We start from the raw sequence: 23,328 nt of genomic DNA, 5'->3' as shown, positions 1-23,328 counted from the left end.
CTATAAATGTAGCTGCCCATTTGGCATCAGAATGTGCGCAAGGAATACCCTCAATCCAACGGGAGAAGGGGCACCCCACTACTATGAGATAATGAAAGGTGTTGCACTGTTCTCCCATATCTACAAAATCAATATGGAGATCTCGAAATGGTCCACTTGGACGGAACAATGTACCCCACAATGTCCATAATGTATGCTCAGTGTTGTATGTTTGACAGATAGTACATTTTGATGTGAACACACTCAATAACTCTTGCATGTTCAGCACGTACCAATCCTCCTGTATATCAAAAACAATATGCTGCTTAGAGATATGCAAAGGGTAGTGCAGTTGGTCAAATGCGACCAGGACCAGTTCTTAGGGCATCACTACTTTCTCTGTGCTAATCTGCTGTAAAACTAGGTCTGTAGGAGACTGTGCACACTGTCCTCTCTGTCACAGCAATTTATCACTCTGCTCTGCGATGCTTGACCCTGCAATTCTATCACTTCCATAATAGGTAATGCGGCATACAGAGCTCGTATTTGCAACTGCATACTGGCAAGTTCTGGGTGCTCTGGGATATCTGGCACTGGCAAATAGGCTACTAGAGTTGCTGCTTCGTTACCGAGTGAAAAAAGATCCTTGCCATTGTGTTGGCAGCACACTTGATGATTGCGACAAGTGGTGGCTGTGACAGGGCATGGATCAATCTATCTAAAAGCGCTGCATGCTGCACTCTGGACCCATCTGCTCTCTGAAACCCTCTCCTCGTCCACCTTGACAATCCCGAGTACACGGTTGTCATCACATATGCTGAGTCCGAGTAAATGGTTACTCAACATCCCTGCGCCGCCTCTAGTGCCTCACTAAAAGCAATCCATTTTGCTCCCTGGACACAAAAATGCACAGGTAGTCTTCTTTGGCAAAATAACTCATATTCTCTATTAACCAGGTGGATCACTGCTGCCCCAGTATGCCGCTGACCTGTCTCCTGGTCAATAGTCGCTGACCCGTCAACAAAGAACACCTCTCTGTCATCTAGGGCACAAACTCGCGTCTTCAGTATATCGTCGTCCGGACCCTTGTATGTGACACAGTCAAGAAGGTCATCATAGTCAGTAATGGGTTCATCAGGAAGGTAGCAGGGTTTGCAGTTTGACAGTGAATAATGTGGATGGATGGGCTGGAAAGGATAACTTCATATGTGGATGCCCTCTGTGTTGTCAACGTTAACTCCGATATTTCAATTGCAAACAATGCATGTTCTATGTACAGAGTTAAGGAGCACCGAATGGTAATCATGGCTGACTTCTCAATTGGAAAAAAAGCCTCAGCTATTGCTTCTTCACAGGGAAACTGTCCTCGCATGACCGAATCTAACACAACACTGTAATATGCTAAAGGTTTGTGGCCCACGGTACTATGTTGTGTCAAGACTGCCGTCATATCTGACCATCAGATTGCGAGAAAAGATAGAACTCTTTTGTATAGTCGGGGGCTTCTAAGACGGGGGTAGTGGAGATGACATCTGTCAACTCCTAAAAGCTAGTAAGCATCTCATCAGTCCAAATAATCATACTTTTAGTCCGTTGGGCCTCTTTAAGGGCTTGCAGCAGTGGTCGGTGTATGATCATTAGCAAACATACACCCGCTTCAATGATTACACAACCCCAAAAATGTCTGCATGTTCTTCACTGTTACTGGCTAGGTTGTGCCACGCATGTCCTGACCACTGTGAGGGGGCACAAGTTGTGCCACAAGCAGGCTCCCACCAGAACCCTGAGGGCCTTAAAACCACTGCAAAAGGGATCCTGGAGCCAGTCCTGGCACCTTTGGCACCTGGCTCATATGTAGGAAGGAAGGGCTGTTCAAACTAGGTCCCATTTATGTACATGGGCCTTTAAATCCAACATGGAAGCACCCACACAGTCTAGTTCTAAGAACTAAGCCATGCGGTCTAGTTTTTTGGGTGTGGCAGGCCTGGAAGTACTTTCCCTGGTACTACTTTACCAGGGCTATATAAACCACACCCTGACTGCAGAACACGCTTTGTGTTATTCTGCAACCTGCAGCGTGACGCTCACCATGTCCAGCTCCTTGTCTTCAGCATCTTTCTGTAATCCAACAAGAACAAGATTATTCTGACTTACCTGAGAAAACACCATCCAGCATCTCAACTGGGCTGCAATCTGTGGAAACCGAGAGAAGAAGAAACATCACTCACCTGTGAGTACTAGCTTAAGGACTTCCGGCGAACCGCTACCACAGCTGCTGTTCGAACATTGCGACCTGCAATAATGAGAAAGGGCAAAACAATATTAGAATGCGCACTTCCAAAACATCGAATTCCATCGCACTACGCCATGCTTCCATCCGGAGCACCACAGCAACATCTGCAAAGGAAAAGAGACGCATTTACGTTCGCTTTCAATATTAAACAACTGCACAGGGCTGTACTTACCTTAACGGGTTCCGGGGGCCTGGTTTTCATCGTGCTCTCATCCACTCGCAGCACCACAGCGGCCTGTGAGGAGAAGAAGAAGAAAACACAGGTTAGCTTTAAAATACAATAAAGGCACTGCGCTTCGCGCTTTCTCTCACCTAGAAACGTGCCTCTCCATCGGGCACGCCAGCCTCAAGACCTTCGCACCTGAAAAGAAGGCGATAAAGACATTAACAAATTCCCACCATAAACAGAACAAAGACTTACAATTAACAAACCTACCTGCCTACCAGCAGATTCAGGGTCACAGCAGGCATGGGCCCAAGGAAGGCGTTCTGCAGCAGTGAAGCAACTCGGGCAGCTTGCCAACACTGTCAATCGCCCCTGCACAAGAAACGCAGGACGGATAGCTCACCCTACAAATAAGTAAGGTGAGAAAAGAACCCAGTGGGAAGGGAATCGGTCAGAGGGAGGTGGGAGATTCACCCATTAGAGAAAGTTAAAACAAATCCTCCCTTCTGTAATTGCAGATTCATTATTCAGCAGTGGGCAACTACGCATCCAGGGTTCCAGATCTCAGAGCCTTCCAGACGCCCCTGGGGATATCAGGTGAGCGTAACACGCACTGCTGCAGCACGTTGTGGAGTCACTCTCTTCCCATTTACTGAAATCCATTGACCTAGATGCAACATCTCCTGTTGACAATACTGTAGTTAACTGTAACAATGCAATGGAATCTTCCATGCACTGGTGCTCCGTAGTGCTATACACCAACAAATCATCCATATCATTATAATTGTTCTTTTATAACACACTTTATAATGAAGACCATTTTCTGAGCATGAGACTGGGATTTGAATCTGTGTTGCTATGTGTTGTCTTGCTTCCAAGACAAACATGTTTCCCCTGACCCATCGTCCCGGCCCTGAGATGGGCCCTGGGATGGGCCCTGAATGATGATGCTTGGAACTTGGATGTTACCTACATCTTCATGCAAAACCCTGTTAAAAATGCTGGGGTCTCACAGTGGCCCTTTGGGAGCCTAGTATGTTGGAACCACTCCCAGCAAATGTAAATGCAGTGAGGTATTCAGAATCTGGGTGCAACAGAACAGAACAGAAAAGAACACGTTCTTGAGGTATATGACAGTGAAATGTGTGATCGCAGTGAGTATATTAAACCATACGTGGCAGGGTTAGGGACCACGGGGAACTCTGCCTGTACAATATTGTTAAGAGTGTGCAAATCCTAAATCATTCTCCAATTGGACCCCTTCAATTATTTTCACAGGACAAATGGCTATATTACATGGGAGATGTTATGGTACTATAATGCCTTGGTGTGGGAGGTCCATAATGGTGTTGTATATTCCTTCTTCAGCTGCTTTGGATAAAGGGTACTGTTTCACTCTGGATAACATTGCACCTTGTTTCAATGTGATGTGTATTGGTGGGACACTGCGCAAAAGCCCTACATCTTGATGGTTACTTGTCCACAACTTGTCAATATACACCACACTACTCGCCTATGCCCACAGGACACCCCATGTACCCCAAACCCCTACACTCGCCCATGTTTATTTCCTGTTTATTAGTATATTTTCCGTAGTCTAAAACGTTTGGGAGGGGCTGCAATCTAAACGTGCATCCCAACATTATGCAACACCAAGATTTTTGTGAAATAATGGCACCAATTCTTGCACTGATTCTCTACTTGTCCAAAATAGTGTGATGTTGGGTAAAGATCTCCTTTCCACCGCCCCCATCTACTTAAGCTTGGTTACCTGAAAATGGAAATGGAACAGATTTAATGAACTCTGAATTTGCTAATTTTGGAACTAGAAGTTCTTGATCATAATCTGAGCTTCAATTCTTAATGAAAGTTGTTTGCTATCTGCCCGTTCCTCTGGTCTCTTACCTACCAAATTATGTTTTTTTCTATGTAAAATCCTATGATCTCAGTGCATACTAATTGGTAACTATAGCCTTGCCATGTTTCATATTTGATTGAGACAGCTTACCTTTCTCATTGTGTCACTGTATATTTGCTGATATGGATACATGCATAGTGAGGCCAATCATTAAGACTAATTCTATCTAGGATGCCTATTCTTTGCTTAATTGTTTACATGTTTGATACGTGTGATTTTACTCATGTCTTGCCTGTGCTGTTTGGGATCTGGTAACCCAAGGATTGACCAGCATGACATAGTACCCTTAAATATGGGAAATGTCCACCAATCTGTTTCCCCGGTTGGAGCATTTACTGCACACCTGTTATGTCTAAATCACACTCCCTATCTAGTCAGAGTTACAGAATAAGGTAACTCGTTATCGGAATCAGTTTAACTTCAGGCACATGGTTGTTTGAACCTCTAACCTCAATAGGACAACGAGATTCATGTTGTCCCATTGCCAGATATACTGTGACCTTATATACTTGGAGTGTTTTTAAGAAGGGTTGAACTCTAAAGAGCCAGAAACAGACCAAGTTCACCGATTGTTTGAATATCTTTCCCTAGTTATCCTTGAACTGGGGGATTAACAGGGAATCCTTTGTATTTGGCAGCACTTACTGCAGAGAGCAGCAATTTTGTGTGTTGGCAAAAGAACAGATTGCAGCAAATACATCAATTTTGACCGGGAGACTGTGGGACTTTCCTTTGACCCCGGCGATTTGTGCACCAGTGGTGTAGCTCTGATTATTTGAGATGCCAACTAACAAAAACAAAACACAATGTAAATATAACCTGCGAAAACAAAAAGCTAAAACAAAGGAGCAAATACAAAAGGGAGTGATAACTTATTTTTTTTCCAACTAATACGCAGCTGACAACTAATTCTACTGTTTTAGAAGAAGTAGAGGAAAATGGCAAACTAGGGACGACGGAGATACCGGAGCAAAATGTGTCAAACCTCCCAGATGATACTTCATTTGGAGATATAGATAACAACTCTTTGTTAGATCTCTGTTTAAAAATGCAAAAGGCCATGACTCCGGCTCATACACAAAGCTCTAGGCCCTTATGTAATGCAGAAGAAATAAATGAAGAAGTATATTCCAACAAGTCTCTTCAGACAGCTCGACTCTCAGCATCTCCCAATCTGGCCATTAGTATGACTGGGCAACTGCCACAAATATTACTGTGAACAGTGGAGAGGCACATGTATGCAATACAGAATTGATGGAGTTGGTCTACTATGGCCTCTATGCAATTTGCCATGAAGATTCTACTTAAAATGTGTGGTCCGATATTGGAAAACATGAAAAGTAAAATCAGAATAGGCAATTGCAACACTTGCATCAAAGAAAGGGTAGAAGAGGAATTATCGGCTGCTATTCAAATCCTGGAAGAGCCAGCTGTTAGTGAGGAGAACAATTTGAACACATCGGATGAATCCGTGGTGTATTATTCAAGGAAACAACGCAAGCTGGCAAAGAGGGAAGCAATGTCTAAACGATCATGTGCAGTGGCCTCCCCACTTCCTGAAACAGCAAATGAAATCAAAAGAAGTAAAAAAGCAAAGAAAAGAGCTGCAAGATCAAAGAAAAACATTGCCAAGGGTGAAGGTTGTCTCACCAGCTGGCTAATAACAGACAAAGACAATGTGCCTCAAGGAGAAGAAATTATAACATCCGCAGAACAGCAGGAGGAAGAGGATGTGGACATAAATGTGTCTATACATCATAAGGACACTGATGTGCCCCTAGTGGAGAATTTAGTGGACACATTGACAACAGAAAAGGAAGCAAATATATGTGACATAACGGGAAACCGAATTTGTATAATTAAAAATGTGTACAAAGAAAAATAACCCAGATGGCTAACAAGAACTGAACTACTTACAATATTACATTCAAAACCTCATCTTAGGGTACTCAAATCTGATGACTTTGAGTATGTGGAACCCTTGAAATGTCCCAATCCCAATGTCTCTGCCCTCCATTGTAAATTCTTAGTGACTGCGCAATTATTGCGCAGATACAGAGAAAGTCTGATGGTAGTAGATATTGAGCTAGATGTAGATCATGACAAAGAAGACCCAAGCTGGCCCCTGACCGATGACAACGTAAGTAAAGAACTGCAATCCATACCTCTACTGACACAAGGAAAAGAACTACAGATGACAGATATACAGAATTTCTTGAAATGGTTGACAGAATCACTGCCAACCATTGTACATAAACTGTGAGATTGTACTTTCATGTCATGGAATTGCAGGGGCTTTTCTCATCTTTTCTCTGCTGATGGATCACTGCCATTTATTATAACTCATACTTGCTTTTGCCTTCAGGAAACATGGTTGACCTCGCATATGATATTGGATGGGTATGAAATCTTTCAATCCATGGCTAAAAAAGGATTACGGGGTCGACCATATGGGGGGCTGGTGATTGGCATATCGCAAAAAGTTAAAGCTGCCCGTAAAACCTCCAAAATGTGTAGATAATCTGATTGCTGTTGAGATAGAAGTGGGCAGTGACGGTTTAGCAGGGAAAATACTATTGATCAGACTGTATAATCCTCCGGGAGCTAACTGGAGAGAACCCTTGCAAGAGGCAATGCATGAACTCTTGGTAAAGTGGTGTTTAGTACCAGGGAATAACACAATAATAATTATGGGAGATCTTAACTTTCATATAGCTTGGAGTAAAGGGACATCTACTAATCCCTACTTAAATGTTAGAAGTCTAATTTCACATATTATGGTCGACCCTGAGGGGCAAAGCTGGTTGAGCTTTTTCCCTGCTTGGGACATGGGGATGGTAAATGGAAGAACACTGAGTGACTATCCAGGTAAATGCACATGGAGAAATGCTAACTCCCTGAACACCTTGGATTACATATTTGTAAGTCCAACACTTGCTATTAAAATCAGGGATGTGAAGGTCAATCAGAAACCTTGGAGTGACCACAGCTCTCTCACTCTTACAATCGAAGTTGACGATTCTTCCAAGAACCCCAAACCTATAGGTGATATTATATCGAATCATGCAGCATCTCACATACGTTGGTCAGAAACCAATATTAACAAGGCAGCAATAGCAGTGTCCTCTATGAGTATCGACAATTTTGAGGTATTTAAAGTAATGTCGACAATAGATATCGAAAATTGGATTTTCCAATTTACAAACACACGCCACTGTGGCAGCGAGGAACATTGATCTTGATCAACATAAAATTAAGCACTTTGATCAATATATTAGAGATGCCAAAAGAGATTGAAGATTTGAAATTCGATTGTCTAAGAAATCATGCGCCACCCATAAAGAAATTTTCAATAAGTGCACAGAAATTTAAAATAAATATGGAGGCCGAATCAAAGGGAAAAGATACCTGGACAAGCTTAATAACTGGCAGAAAATGGTCCAAGTAATATGTACCAGAAATACCAGAAACATCTGGGCCCTGCTGGGGGAGGCAAGGAGTAAAGGTAAAACACATATGATTAACCCGATAGGTGCGCAGCAATGGAAAAACTACCTGGAAAGTCGCAATCTTTCTGGCAATGAAGAAAAAAGGGTGGAAATACTCATGATGCCTTGTAAACCACCATTTAGTGTCCTATGAAATAATACTAGCAAAGATCCAGAAACTTAAATCATCAAGGGCACCAGGGCCTAATGGATTGGCAAATGTAACACTCAAGAGCAAACCAGAATTTTGGGCAGAATTGTTAAAAATACTTTTTCAAAAGGTATTAGCTGATGGTATTATACCTCTTCATGGCAGATAGCCACCCTGATCCCGATCTTTAAGAAGGGAGACAGGATGGACCCTTGTAATTATAGACTGCTGTCCATGTTGGATTGCACGGGTAAGATGTTTGCATCTATACTGTTAGATGCATTACAGACATGGGTGGATAAAGCAGATTTCCTATGTCAGTTTCAATCGGGCTTTAGACGAGGATACTCCACAGTGCATAATTTGGCTGTTATGGACATACTTCGTACCAGAGCCAGATCAAAAGGTAAACCCCCACTCTATACTGTTTTTGTTGATTTTAAGGCAGCGTTTTCCCAGAGAAAAACTTTGGTATAAACTCAAATTAATGGGCTGCCCAGAGGGTTTACTATATTATCTCAGATTACTACACCATAATACTATGGCATCCTTGAAATTAGATACACAAGGGAATAGGACTAAGTTCATGAACCAAGAAAAAGGGGTTAAGCAGTATTGCGATAAAATCTGTGCACAACTGTCCGCCTTTGATAGGTTCTGCACATTGTCCGGACTTGGCCTACGCCGATGACCTAGTAATACTTGACCATACCTTTAGTGATCTCCGCAGATCAACTGAGGCACTTTGGTCATTTGCTGAGACCAATGGTCTGGTTATAAATCATGACAAAACGCAGCTCATGGTATATACCAACAGGAAAATCGCCTATACTAAATTGTCGATAAAAGAGTTAGAGATCTCATATACCCCAATGTATAAGTACCTGGGAATTGAACTGAATGACAAGGGGAATTATTTTGCATGTAAACAAGTGCGGTTAATAAAAGCTGCCCAGACAACTGCTATGATATATCGCTTTACCCTTAATCATGGGGGATAGACAGTCTGGGCTGCAAGGCAGTTATACAACATAGCATTAACTCCAATGATTACCTACGGCCTGAAATCATTGCTGACTATAGACCTAAAGTGGTTGCAGATTATAGAAGGCAAATATTGGGTCTCCCAGATTGCATACCGATGGCAATAATGAGACTAGAGCTAGGCTTGATATAATTTAAAGCTATAGTATTGAAGAAATGGGCAGAAATGTATATCAATATGTGCAACAACCCCAAAAACAGATTGCTACTTGCCTTACATCAGGAAACACTTAAAGAAGCGACGACGTGGCAGTTAAAAAAGAGCATGGAGTCACTTTTTAAAGAGATATGTTGGATACAAAGGGAAGGACAAAACATTGTGAAAATGAGGCATGCACTTGCTAGACGTATTGAGTTATGGGACTGGCTGGAAAATTATGCGCACTTGAACACCTTAAAAAAAGTACCAGTTCGGATCCCACTTACTATATACGTTTAAGAAACCACAACAGTACATGAACCTTTCACCTTCCCCAAGACTCAGACGTTTTATACTGTTATTAAGATTGAACCATCTGCCAGTGTTGTCAATAACTGGGTCATTTACCAACACACCATGGTGTGATCGTTGGTGTAGACTGTGTAAGGACAAGGATGCCATAGAAACGGCTAAGCATGTATTGTCAGAATGTGCTAGCCTCACTGAGATATATATAAGACATTATGGGAGATATGCATACAATTTTGACACCATAAAATATATGTCCTTTTGGGCACAATGTATCAATACAAATAATATGAAGGTTTATATCTCAATGTATAATGTCTGGCAAAAGGCAGCAAAACTCTTGGAAATAAGAATATAACAAAGATTTGATGTATCCTTAACCTTGCTTTTCTGAAGCCCAAGCTAGGTTGGAAATAGATGTAACTTTGGAATCTGTATATTGAATTTGTATATTTTTAAATTGATTAATTGAAATTAGTATGGAATTATGTATTTTATTGTGTTAGAAATGAAATATTTTATTGATGTGATAATAATGAATGATAAAGAAATGATTGAGTTGAAATGTATGTACTTATTGAATGTGAAAAGTTTACTTGTAAACTATAACACATTACATAAATAAATAAATTGCCAGATATACCAGGGTTTGGTACAAGCCAGTGGGTGGTATTGCAATTCAGCACTATAGATATCGGCAATGCATATCAATGGTATAAAGGGGAACAAATAACATCATTTATTTATTTATTGGACATATGTATGTCGCCTATACACTAGTGTTTCTGTGCATTAGGCCTGGGCCTTATTCTGTATGGAAGCACATGGCAAAAATAGTTTAAAAAAAAAATTATATATGGGTTTGCTGAACAGCAGTGCAAGTAAGAACATGGCTTCGTTCTTCAAAAGAACTATGAAATATAGAAAGTAACCTTCACGCTTTGTAATTTAGAGCCTAATACTAATTGATGTGGTTTTCAGAGAATGTACCTGATCTCAGAAGCAGAGGCAGCCGGTTGAATTCGAGTGATACAGTATTAGTAAGCCATGAAAAAGTATGGAGATCTATATAATAGCATGCAACAATGCAATTTTATTTTTAATGCAGTCCTAAAACCCTGCTGTAAGGTGGGCTGGGAGATGAAGGGCAACCACACCAACGGCACAGTTGTCAAGCTCGATGTCAGAGCTGCTCCAATGTGAGTGTGCATCTTTACAAACGTCTACTGTATGCTTAAAAGGCCATTAGCCACTTCAGGCGATGGACAGTAACAACCGTGCCCAAACTTGCCCCCCTTACCAGGAAGATGGCTAACACCCACTGAAAAGGCGCAAAGAAACACCTTTGCAAGAGTCAAGACAGGTGGGCCCCACACCTCAAACGCAGGGCATTTTGCGGTAAACTAACACATGACTCCCTATAGTATCAGCCGGACACCCCAGGTCTGAATTTCTTAACAACTCGCATGATAACCCATCTCGCACAGCATGGTACTTTGGAGGGGCAGAGCAAGAGAGTTGAGAACACGCCAGATGGTTAATGGCAGCTGTTATTGGCTACTGTATTTTTGGATTGGCCTAGCCCCGTAGTTTAAATTTGCTCATCAGTAGTATTTTTTTCTTCTAAAAACAAAAACAGCTTTTGATGGATGGAAGGACTGGCTCAAGCTGCCAATTGAGTGCAGATAACCCCTCGGCTGCTGCAAGGCAAATTCTGCCCCAAACGTGCATAAGCTTTGGCCCTATATGGTGTATGTTTTGTTCTACTGCACTGGTCTGCTTGTCATTGGTTAAACAATAGCAACAAAATAAAGTAAATAAAAATAAAGGCCAATTCGATATACAGGGCAAGTTTGTGCATGGTTGTTACTGTCAGGTGAGCATCCTAACCATCTCGCACTCAATGCCTAAACTTGAAGCCTGCAGAAGCATAGGCAGGCGCGTTATCATACACCAATCGCCACGTCACTTGGATCTGCCAAAACCTTTTCACCTTGTGTCACTTTCCATTGTTACCTGCTCTAGTCCTCAGTGGACGTGTAGAGGTGCCATTAGTTTGTTATCCTATCGGCAATGAAAGAAAATAAATAACCAGAGGTCAGTTGCTGAGACAACTGGTCTCTTATCGGGACAAAAGGTGTATTGCGTGTCAGACGGTAGTTCAAATGTTGTTGAAAGTACTGTCCTTTAGATAACAAACATAAATAATCATTCACTCAATTACATTTTTAGAAACTTTTCAGAGTTAGGATAAATAGCCAAACCAGAACTTTTTAATTATGGAAAGGTTCTCCCAGTATATCAATTAACAGCGCACTATAACTTTATACGTTTATCTAAAAATGAAGGTAACGCCTTTGTGAAAGAAAAACATACAACTGAACTAAAAACCTAACCAGGCTAAACTCCTCAACTCAGACTGGATGAAAGGAAACGCAGGACGACCTAAATATGTCACTGCGCAGCGCTGCAACACCCTTGACAGAAAAAAGGCTGCAGGGGCCTTTGCAGTCAGTGTGTCACTTCAATCCTTTAAGTTTTACTACCACATATTCAGTGTACTATAAACCCAGGCAAAGGTCTGTAGAATATGCAAAGCATGTACTATAAAAATGGATCTTCTCCAATTTCTTATTAATAGTGGGGGCAGTTTATTTAGTTTTTATAATGTGCAGGTTGAGGGGGGCCAGAGGAGACCAAGTGCAGGGGTAGACTGGTCGGGGAGGACCTGGTACCATGTAAGAATCTGAAGGAACCAGGCATCCAGTCAAGAGGCAGAGGGGGAACATTAGCAGGGGAGGGGGGGGAGTGAAGGAGGAAGAGAAAAGGAGGGTCTTGAGAAGCTTCCGGAACTTAAGGAGATCTGGCTCAAATCAGAGAGGTGCAGGGAGCCATTCCAGAGGGAGGCACCTGCAGAGGATGTAGATATACCACTCACTCCCTGCTTGGAGAATCGTCTGATCTGCAAAGAGTTGGAGCTAGACGCCAAAGGGCTCTAGTTGGGAGGTATTTAGGGAGAGCGAGTTGGGTGTAGCGGGGTCCCAGGACCCAGAAAGCCTTGTGAATGATGCAGAGGGTTTTTTTTCTTCATTATTTGTAAAAGACTACAGTTTAAGTCAAAAGACATTAAACTTTTGTTACAATTTCATCATTTTTTCAGTCCTTTGAACAACTGTCTTTCAACCTGGATTTTCCAAATTATTTCTTTCCATCTGTAATTTCTTCAGAATCATGTCCATATAATCAACAACTGCACAGGTTAGCTTCAGGTTGTACCCCGATATGACATAATGCCACCATTCTTCCATGTTTCCATTCTTGGGGGCATAAATCCCTAGATGAATTTGACGTTGCTTTCTAGTTTCAGTACTTCCGATTATCAGATGTTTTAAGGATTCTATCTCCTGTTTACAGAATCTACATTGGCTGTCAGCTGTGTCTTTGTCAGCTCTCATCCACAAAATGTCTTTTGTGTTCAGTGCATTCAATCTGAGTCGTAGGAATTGTGCTCGGTCTTGCCTAGAAGGACAATGTAGCATGAAACGTGGCGGCACATTTGGCATATTTCTACTTGAATTTGAGCTTAAGGTTGTTTTTAATCGATCTCTTTTTTCCATGTTTAGGATCCAACTCCATTGCTCAAATTTTTTCTTTGCAACCTGCGGACGATCGTATAAGTCGCATTTTTTCATGTCAGTAGCTACTAGAATTTCCTCTATTTTCAGATTCTATGTTTTTAATAGATCCATATGCTCACTGCTTCTTGGCATGAAGATCTCATATGCTGATAATGTAGTACTAAGGTGCATTTTTCTCCATGTGGCAAGTGATTTCCACATAACCTTTGCATGCATTGAGGTCAAGGCTAACTCATATCTTCAAGCTGTCATGGAGATGTGTTGAGGCCTCGTTCTTGAATATTCCATCCAGCTTCAGAACCAAAGGTAATCGCAGATACCACTTTTTTCAAATTAAATATTAATACAGGTGCCAGTGTGAACTTTCCCTGTATATTTTCATTCCTTGTAGTGCAAATCTTTTGATTCGATTTTTTAGATCTTGTATCCAAGGCCCTTCACAAATTGAGTTGTTATATTGGATTCCCAGATATTTTATTGAGGGAAATTTTTATAGTACATCACCTGCAATAATCCAACGAAAGGTTTTATCTTTTTTGTTTCCTCATTGACCTATAACTATTATCTTTGTTTTTGTTGTATTTAGTTCAACGTCATTGTTATTGAGGTATTCCAATAGTTTGCTCAATAGTCGTTGAAGGCCCACTTGTGCACGATCCATCAGAACTAAATCATCTGCATATGTAATGCATGGTATGGGGACGTTGTTCAACTTTGGCTGAAAACACTTGACTTTGGATAGATGGACTGGTAAATCTGATATGAACAATTTGAAAAGTTCGGAAGCAAGCAGGCAACCTTGTTTTACCCCCTTTTCAATTCTTATGACGTCCGATACATCACCGTTGTTGTTTATACGGATACGTATGGAGGTATTTGTGTGTAGGGCTATAATTGGCTCGAACAACTCGACAGGACATCCCCAGTCTGCTAGTTTTGTCCACAGCTTGCCACAATTAATGCCATTGAATGCCTGTTTCATGTCTATAAAGGCGAGATATAGTTTATGGCCTGCCTTTAAGGCTTCCAATTTTAGTATGTTAAGAATTACAAGATTTACGTCCACTCCAACGCCAGCCGTGAATCCTGTTTGTCGTATAACGACGATTTTTTCCAGATGTGCCCAATTTGCCAACTTTTGCCTCAAAAAGAATCCGAACACTTTCTCGATTGTATCGAGAAGGGCATTCGGTCGATAGTTAGTTGGGTCAACCCGATTACCCTTTTTATAAATCGGGACCACCACAGCAGTTAGCCATGATTCCGGAATTTGTTTTAGGACTGATAGTCGACCAAATAGGACAACAAGGAACTGTGTCCAATCTTCTGCGTGTTTTTTAGCATGATACTGGTAATCAAATCGGGACCTGGTACCCAAGAGTTTTTCAGATGTTTAATTGCAAGTTTAATGTCGTCTGCTGGGATTACCATACCCTAAGAAGTTTTTGTTAGTCCAAGACATACTGATGGGTTCGACTGTTGGTTTTTTGTAGATCTCTGCAAAGTGTTTTTCCCATACGTTACCTGATATCTAGTTGAAAATCGAAGGCATACATTTTGAGTCCCCAGCATTGAGAATTGCCCATATATCTCTCGAGTTTTGTTTTACCAGTAATTCCATCTGGCCTCAGCGTGATTCTGATCTATTATAATAGCCTGTGATTTTATCCAATGTCTGTATTGTTGACGTTGCGTTTTAATAGCTACAACTGCATCATCCGCAAGAAGGTATTTTTTTAGTTGTTTCAAGTCTTTTCTCATGTCCTTTTTGGCTTTTTGGAGGATGCTACTGAGACTATGCTTGTGTATATTGCTTGCTGTAAAGCTATCAACCGATTGCTTTATAAGATCTGCAAGCAATGGGGCATAATCCGTTTTTAACAGATTATCGGCATCAGCAAATTTTGCTATGAGGCATTGAACTTGTGATCCATTGATCCTCAGTCTGTTTCCTCCTGAATTTACGGTGACTAGGACATTGTTGTTTGGAGGACAATTAGCCCAGTCCATTTCCCATCAAAGGCGTAATAGTTCATGGTCACTATTTGACATCTCCAATACTTCCATGTCGATAACTTTATCGAACATGGGTCGAGAGACCCAGATGTAGTCCAGAATTTATTTATTTTTTGGTTATCAGAGCCTTTCCAAGTGGCCATTGGCAGTTGGTCACCTTTCACACTGCCATTTAGCATTACACAGTTTCTGTTTGTCATGGCTACTTGCCACATTTGAGCTCTTACACTAATCTTGTGTTCTGGAATTTCGTGATTTATTAACCTTTCTGCATTGTATTCGAACCAAGGGCATTTGAGGTCTCCACAACAGACAATCACCAAGTTGGTGTGTGCAAGTATTGCATTATCCATTAATTCGGTTATTGAATTTGGGAATTTCTTTGTTGTTATCTTTAACGGGTTTCAATAACCGTTTATTATTAGAATGTATTTGTGTTTCCCTTTTTATGAGGATTTTGGATTGAATAAGTGGTCCTTGCACAAATGCATTTGGGTTATGTGATTCAACCGGCGACCAGCATTGATTTATTTTAATCAGTGTTAGGAGTCCGGAGAAAGGCCGTCCTTTATGGTTTTTTCCGGCGGGTTTAGTAATTTACAAAACCCGTCCCGTGATGGTTTTTTGCCTAGCCATGTTTCCTGAAGGCATATTGCAAAAATGTTGTCTATGGGCGTTTCAAAATCTTCAAACAAGTGATTAAACCCACGGGTATTCCAGGATAGGATTACACAAGTATTCTCCTTAGTGTTCAGTCGTGGCTAGTGATGTGATCGTTGATTTCCATCGATCGACACGTTGTTGGTTTGTCGTTTATCGATCCGTCCCTTTTTCCGTTGGTCAATTTGACTAGATACCAGAGATTTGCGTAGTGCTATGATTTTCCGCTCTGTTGTTAGGTTTTCACCATCTCTTGCTTCTTGTGTTTCTGTGTCTGCGGTTTCTTGAGTTGGTTCTATCGTCAAATCAAACCCATATGCAAGCAACTCGTCAGTGGCTCGCAGCATTGTATTGCGCACAGCGTGTGATGCGCCATGTAGGAGTACTTGGTCTGTTCTTTTTTCGGTCAGATATTCGACAATCCTTATATCTTCGGAATGTATGGTTCGTAGTGATGGTACACAGTTAAACAGTTTAATCACATTTGAACGATTTGAAATTTACTTCATGCTCATCAGTTTGAATGTTTTGAAGACGTAATTTGATAGTTTGTCTGTCAGGTTCACTTTTGTTGTATCGTTGTACTTGAGAAATGTAATGTACTTGCTATTTCTGTTGATTTGCGGTTAATTTAGTTTCCGATGATAATTCTTGATTTGTTGGAACTGTGTCTTTTTTAGTACGTCTAGCGGATGATTTAATATGACTATTAATCCTATTAGAAGTGTTTCGTACTGCTTCTTTTTCTTCACAGACCTTGATTACATCTGTTTCTTCTATGTTTGAGTCGTCAATGTGCGAGTAAGTTGAAAGGTCACATAGATCAATGGAAGAGCCAATTTCTGAAGGCATTGCGCATGTGTCCTCAGATGCAATTCTCATTTTTTTTTCTAGGCTTCTGCACGCATGAGTTGTCACAATCTGCTATGATCTATGTTTGAGTCGTCAATGTGCGAGTAAGTTGAAAGGTCACATAGATCAATGGAAGAGCCAATTTCTGAAGGCATTGCGCATGTGTCCTCAGATGCAATTCTCATTTTTTTTTCTAGGCTTCTGCACGCATGAGTTGTCACAATCTGCTATGATCTCTTTATTTTTTTAGTATTTCTGTGGTTGATCATATGAACATAGCTGGTTTTTTAGGTGTTGACAAATTCCTAATAAATCTTTTCGCGATTGTAGGTCTCTTGTTTTTCTTGATAAGTATTCTTGATTTGAGAAGAAGGGGTCCTTTGCGTACAAGTTCTGGAGAAACTTCTCTAGATAATTCCCTGATATTTTTTAGATCAGCTAGGGCTCCTCCAGAGGAAATTCCAAAGGACATTGGTCCTGCATTTCCAAGCAGAGTTTCTTTGAGTTTCCTTTTGTGTGGTTGATTGGAACTGCACATGAATTTGTGTTTCTTCTAAAATATTCATAGAGTTTGCTTTGTTGGAGTTGTACATTTTTCTAGAGCCTTCCACTTCCAGATTTACTGTTATTAATAATTGTAATGGACGTTATGTCTTTTAATTGACAATCACTAACTTTGCTTTTTGTTATTTCCTTTGTGGAGTCAGTGTTCTTATTTTGCATTTTCGCAACTTCTGGTTTGTTGGATGTAGTTGCTAATTGCCTTGCCTGGGCAGGTTCCTTGAATATTTCATTGTTCTTCTTCTTGGCGGCATTCCAGGAGGTATTCGGTAGAGAGGGCTGCCTCCTGTCGTGCCTCATCCACTTGACTGCTTCCAGAAGACCTTTGGATAAGTTGTCATTCTCGCAGTGATATCTAGCTGCTAGATCACTGAGTCGCGATTGCTAGCCTGCTGAAACATCCGCTTCTTTCTCAATTTGATTTTGAAGAAAGGTTGTGAAGGTGTTAAGTTTGTCCATTTTGTGCATTAAGTTTTTTAATAATGCTCCTTGATCATCAATTGTTTCTTTAAGGGCTTCATACAGCTTTATAAACGGAATCATTGCTAGTGATGAGGCTGCAAGCACGTTGTTGTGAATTTGTGTAGAAGCAGCTGAGGAAAGACTTGATTTAGTTATTGTTTCATTAGAACATTTGGGTCTGGATAATTCCAGAGTTAGAGTCTGTGCTCGTGTTTCCTGTTATTTGCTACCCAGTAATTTTACTTTGTTTGTGTTTTTCTAGGATTGGTGTTTTTGCTCTCCAACGTGGTGTGCTAGTATTTTCTATAGAGATCGCCAGTCAGCTAGGCGGAACAATGTTATTGGTCTTTTTTGCAATTACGTCATTCCTTGCTTGAAATGCCTTGGTGCCTTTGATTGTTGAATCGGCTGGGTTTTTGACCGCGGCCTCCATAGTTCTCCGGTCAGCTTCTGCGTGTATTCTTTCCTCTTTACTGTTATCAGTTGTTGGTTACAAAATTTTTACTTGTTCGTCACAAGTCACAGCAATTTGCTTGAGGTTTTTGTCCCTGTCTAGTTGATTAGATTGATTTGTTCCACTTTGTTTGGAATCTTTTGCTGTTATGAAAGTGGCTAGATCAGGATCAATTTGATTGTCCGTAGCGTCCGTTATATTTTTGTTGTTTAATTCTCTGACATCATCATGTACTTCCGATTTATTGTAATTGGTCAGGCTACATTTCCTTGATTCCATTGCACAGGTGCCGATTTGTATAAGGGACTCGCCTAATAGTTCAGCCTCGGTCAAATCAAATGGAGAAAAGAACGTGTCAGAGCAATCTGTGCTTTGTAGAAGATCTACTCTTGACACTCCCTGGTGTAATTGGTTCTAAATCTAGCAACAATAATATGGTGTTGAGCTTGCATGTAACTGTGGAGGAGGAGTTCATCGCAGTTGTTGACTCCGCCTCAGTTATTTCAACGTGTTTTACAGTTTGTTGTGAAGCTGCACTTTCCTGCTCACCATTCTCATTGAGGAGTTTGCTTCTAGAATGTTGCAGAGAAGTAGTCATTGTTTCATCATTTGGCACAGTAATGTGTTGCTTATTTGGCGTAGCCAGATCCAATATGGATAGAGAAGTTGCAGAGCCCAGTTCAGGGACCAATCGATTTACAGTTTTACCAGGCTGTCTGTCTGCTGCCACCTTTGCTGCAGTCCATGGATTTAGCATGTGGCGCTGTTGTAGGGTTTTGTTCCTGGTCTGAGGCCCCAATTTACCTACCATTTTATAAGCAGCGGATCCGGCACCTGATGGTTGATTTTTAATTACAAGTCGGTTGGCGTTCCTAGGCCTATTCGATATTGTAAATTGCTCACCAATGTCAATAATAGGCACAGTTTGCTTTACAGTTTTGGCCAATATATACGCAGCTTTATGGCAGATCAAAGGGACTATGCCCCACAGTCTCTGCCAAGTTATGTCCTCTTGCGAGCTCAATAGATCACGTGACTTGTATATCCTGGACAGTTTGCCTTCTACGGCGTGTCAAAGACAGTTGGGTAAACTTAAGCATATGTCTTTGGATGACAACTGTACATGTTTTTAAACAGCCACAACCAGCCCTTCTGTCCTTAGGGCTTACGCCGCAAGGGCGTCGTAGGCGTGGCTATATAGTCAGCTGATCGTGACGTGAAGTGACAAGGGGAACAGATGATGTCCAGGTCTGATTAGAACGGTAGGCGTCCTTTTTTACTTTTTTCACTGTTTGTTGTTCGAACTGCAGAAGTCAGCTACTGCGGTCCTTCCACACGTCCAAATGAGCGTTGATACTCTCGTGCACACTTGAAAAACGCTTGATAATAGCCGCCACAGCTAAACAGCCACAATCAGCCCTTCTGTCCTCAGATGCAGAGGGTTTTGAACTGGACCTAGCAGCAACCGGGAGCCAGTGGAGAGATTTTAGTTCTAGAAGAAATGCAGTCCCTGTGCTTGAGTCCGAGGATAAGTCTTGCAGTCCTAATCTGGATTAGTTGAAGGGGGCGAAGGGAGGAGTTAGGTAGGTTGAGGAAGAGTCTGTTGCAGTAGTCAAGCCTGGAGATGACCTGAGCCCAGGAGACATTGAGTTTCTGGGGGAAGGTGAGGAAAGGGAGAATGCCTCTGAGGAGGTACAGCTGAAAGTGGGCCTTCTTGGTAAGGTCTGTGATGTGAGGAGAGAAGGAGAGAGAGGAGTCAAAAATAATTCCAAAATAATTCCAAGGTTTTTGCCTCACAGGGGGCGAGGGGGCCCATGGAGGGCAGCCAGAGTGTAGGAGGGAAGGTGGGAGCTGGAGTCCCAATAAGAAGGATCTCCTTCTTACTGGCACAGCGGCCCTCGCAGGACACGGATACAATGTTGTGTGACACAGGTGTGCAGTAGATGCTGCCCGTCGATATGTAATATGGTGTGCCTACGCCCACACATCCAAACCTTTAAGAACCGAGGATCAGACTCTCTGCGGTAAAGCCCTTGCAGAACAAAGCTGCAATGTTGTGTGACGCAGGTGCGCAGGAGACGCTGCCAGTCAAAACATAATATGTTGCTCTTACGGCTATGCATCCAAACCTTTAAGAACTGAGGATCAGATCCTCTGCGGCAAAGCCCTTGCAAGACAAGGCTGCAGTGTTGTGCAATGCAGATGCGCAGGAGACGCTGCCAGTCGATATGAAATACATTGCACCTACGTCAAAACATCCAAACCTTAAAGAACTGAGTATTGGACCCTCTGCTGCAAAGCCCTTGCAGGACAAGGCTGCAGTGTTGAGCGACGCAGGTGTTTGGCGGCAAAGGGGTAGTGGCGCAGAGTGTGCTTGCGCAACGCAGCTGTTGACCACCTGCGTCCAAAAGTTAATGAACCCATAGACCTAGGGCCCTTTAAGACGTGATAGCAAAACTTAGAGAAAGATGGGGATGCAGAATTTACTCAAACATCAATAATCAAAACCGACACAGGAAGCTGGCTAAACTTGGTCTGTTTTATGTGCAATTGTCAAAAACAGGGAGTTACAACGGACATCAACAGACGTTCGCTTGATTTCTTTCAGCGCATATTTTAAAAAACACAAGTTTTCTAGTAAAAACTTGTCATCAATGATGTCACACTATGTGGCAAACTACAAAAACCTACTTGGGGGTGTGATCGGCTTACAAGGGAACATCTAAATATATGTTCCATACTGACGGGGGTTGTGATTGGGTTTCTACTGTTAGGTGGGCAACAAAGCCCATCTAATGTGCAAGTCATCTTCCGTGACACTCTAACACTTGACACTTCATTGGTTATACAAACTATAGGGCTCTTTGATACGTGGCCCTCTAAAATTTGGCACTCTTGTACCCTTGCAATATTCCACACGATAGCAGCGCGCAGGCTACCGTACCAGGTGCAGGGTGGGGTCGGCGTGATCATGCCTCGCCATCCAATTAGCCCAACATCTATCATCACTCTTGCAGTTTGCCAGTCAATTAAGTCTTTGAACTTGGCCTTGCAGAAGCTCTCTGTGCCTGGAAATAAAAGGGAGTATCTTCTTGGTTTCGGTGTAGCTCGATCCAGTGTCTATTTTGATGTGGCCATGTGTCTTGGAGACCGCATTTTCAAGCTCTTTGCAGCATTTAATATTATTAAATGATAAACTCTTGACGCCTTCAGTGTTTTTCCATTTCACCTCAAACAGAAGTTTGTTTCTTTCTCACGTTCATGTAACTACTGGATGGACAACCAGGCTCACGGTGGCCTCGACTACATGGTGCTGGGTCAGCCAAGCCTTTCTTGAACTTCTCCATCTCCTTTAGTTATTTTCCAAGTGTGCCACACTGAAAAACCCTTTTCAATCACGGGGTTTCAAACCTTGCTTAAAGTCCATCTTGGAGTATCTAGATTCTATACATTCCTATGTGTTATAAATTGGTGCATCGCCGCAACTATTTTACTACGTAGCCAGCCTTAAATTCACTTTGTCTACTTGCGTTACTGTGTCTGTACAAGTTTAAACTGATTTAGCATTTTCTTCAGCGTTTCTATAGCATGAGCATCCTCATTTTTAACCCGAAATGTTGCTCTTCTTTACCACCTTCTCTTCAGATCTTATAGAATGTCCATGTTCGTTTACCTCGTGCATCTTTTCTGGGTGCATCAGCTCTGCTCTGCATGATGTCACCAGTCTTCTTTTTTCACTTGTTTTCATACTTCCTCCGGGACTTTGTTGAGAAGACCATCATATCTTCGTGAATGCATATAAGGTTTTCTCAATGGATACCTTGTTTCCAGGATTTTCTGCGGTACAGGCATTCTCACTGGTACTGCACGTGTCGCAATTTCTGGTCCCAAAATATAGGCAACATGGGGGCAGAACCTTTGGTGGGGGTACTTGACTCCTCTTCTACAATCCCCTTTGGGCGATTCATCAACCATTCTCTCATTAATATTCACATCAAGACATCCTTGTCTGAAGAAGTACTTCTTTGGGACCCATATCTTTATGACTCCCTTCAGGCATCCAGCTGATTTCACATGCTTATCAACACTCCAAGTCATGAGCATGCAATAAATCCCTCTCCTCACATACTTCTTAGGGTTCTTTGGGTAAAGGAACTTAGTTCCCTCGGGTGCATGAATGCTGGCCTTCACATAGTCTCTGATTTCTTCATCTGTCAGCTCCTTTGGTTCAAATCCTGATTCGACATCAATCACAATCTTAATTCCTACTGCTTTCTTTGCAGTCTTCTTACATTGTGTGATTATTATCCTGATCACACAAAATCCAAACAGGATCATCACCAACAGGACTCCAAGTAACTTGAAGATATTCGCTATCCATTGTGGAATCCATGAGAAGATTGACGCAAACCAGCTGTCATCACTGATGACTTCCTCTTCGTCTTCCATCTTGACATGTAGGTTTGTCAGCATCGTTATGGCCTCTGTCAAGGTCCCATTCTTGTTGTCGTGAGAAGATATGAATGAGCAACATTATTCTCCAATTTTGGCACAAACACCTCCATCCATAGCTGTGATCATGTCCAGGACATATCGGTTCTGAGGAGTCATCAGTCTGATGGCACTCAGCTCCTCCTTTATAGCATTGAATCCTTTTATAGTGGTATTGATCATCTGCAAATGCTCCCATCTGGTTATCTGTAACCATTTGGTATTCGCCATCATCGGAATCCCATGCATAAAGATGATAGTAAAAACTGAAGAAGTCTTGCTGAACAATCTGTGTTCATGTGGAATGACATCAAAAGCTTCTATCTATTTGGCTGAAAAATAGTTCTCCCTCTTCATTCAATTCAAGAGCTCAGTAGATCTCTTCTTCCTCAGGTGATCATCTGCTTTAGCGAACTCACCAAAGTTAAAGTCACTCTTTGGGATCACCAACGCTGGAACATGGACTATCACTATAGGACATAGTCCTCCCGAATCTCTGGGCAGCTTCATGTAAGCTCTGGATCCACAGGCCCAGTAGTGATCCATTCTCACTGCTGTTTCATCCTTAATTCCTGGTACATCTAAGATTCGTCCACACTGCTGATTCTCCCCAACATTTCTCGTGCCATTTTTTTTCTGAAACGTAGTTCTGCACTTGCCAAAGGCACTATCTGCAGTGGACCTCCTTTGTCTTCGACCCATGTCAA

At 41.8% G+C, this 23,328-nt stretch overlaps 1 protein-coding gene across 3 annotated transcripts in view; it reads left to right on the top strand.

Annotated features, from left to right (window-relative positions):
• The window catches only part of TK2 (thymidine kinase 2), a 977,831-nt gene that overhangs the window by 473,337 nt on the left and 481,166 nt on the right, over window positions 1-23,328 (top strand). The gene's annotated exons all lie outside the window — the stretch shown is intronic.

Source organism: Ambystoma mexicanum, chromosome 1p (assembly GCF_040938575.1).
Source record: "Ambystoma mexicanum isolate Mex_15411 chromosome 1p, UKY_AmexF1_1, whole genome shotgun sequence".
NCBI lineage: Eukaryota > Metazoa > Chordata > Amphibia > Caudata > Ambystomatidae > Ambystoma > Ambystoma mexicanum.
The sequence above is the reverse complement of the archived record's forward strand: the minus strand, read 5'-3'. Positions and strand labels throughout refer to the sequence as shown.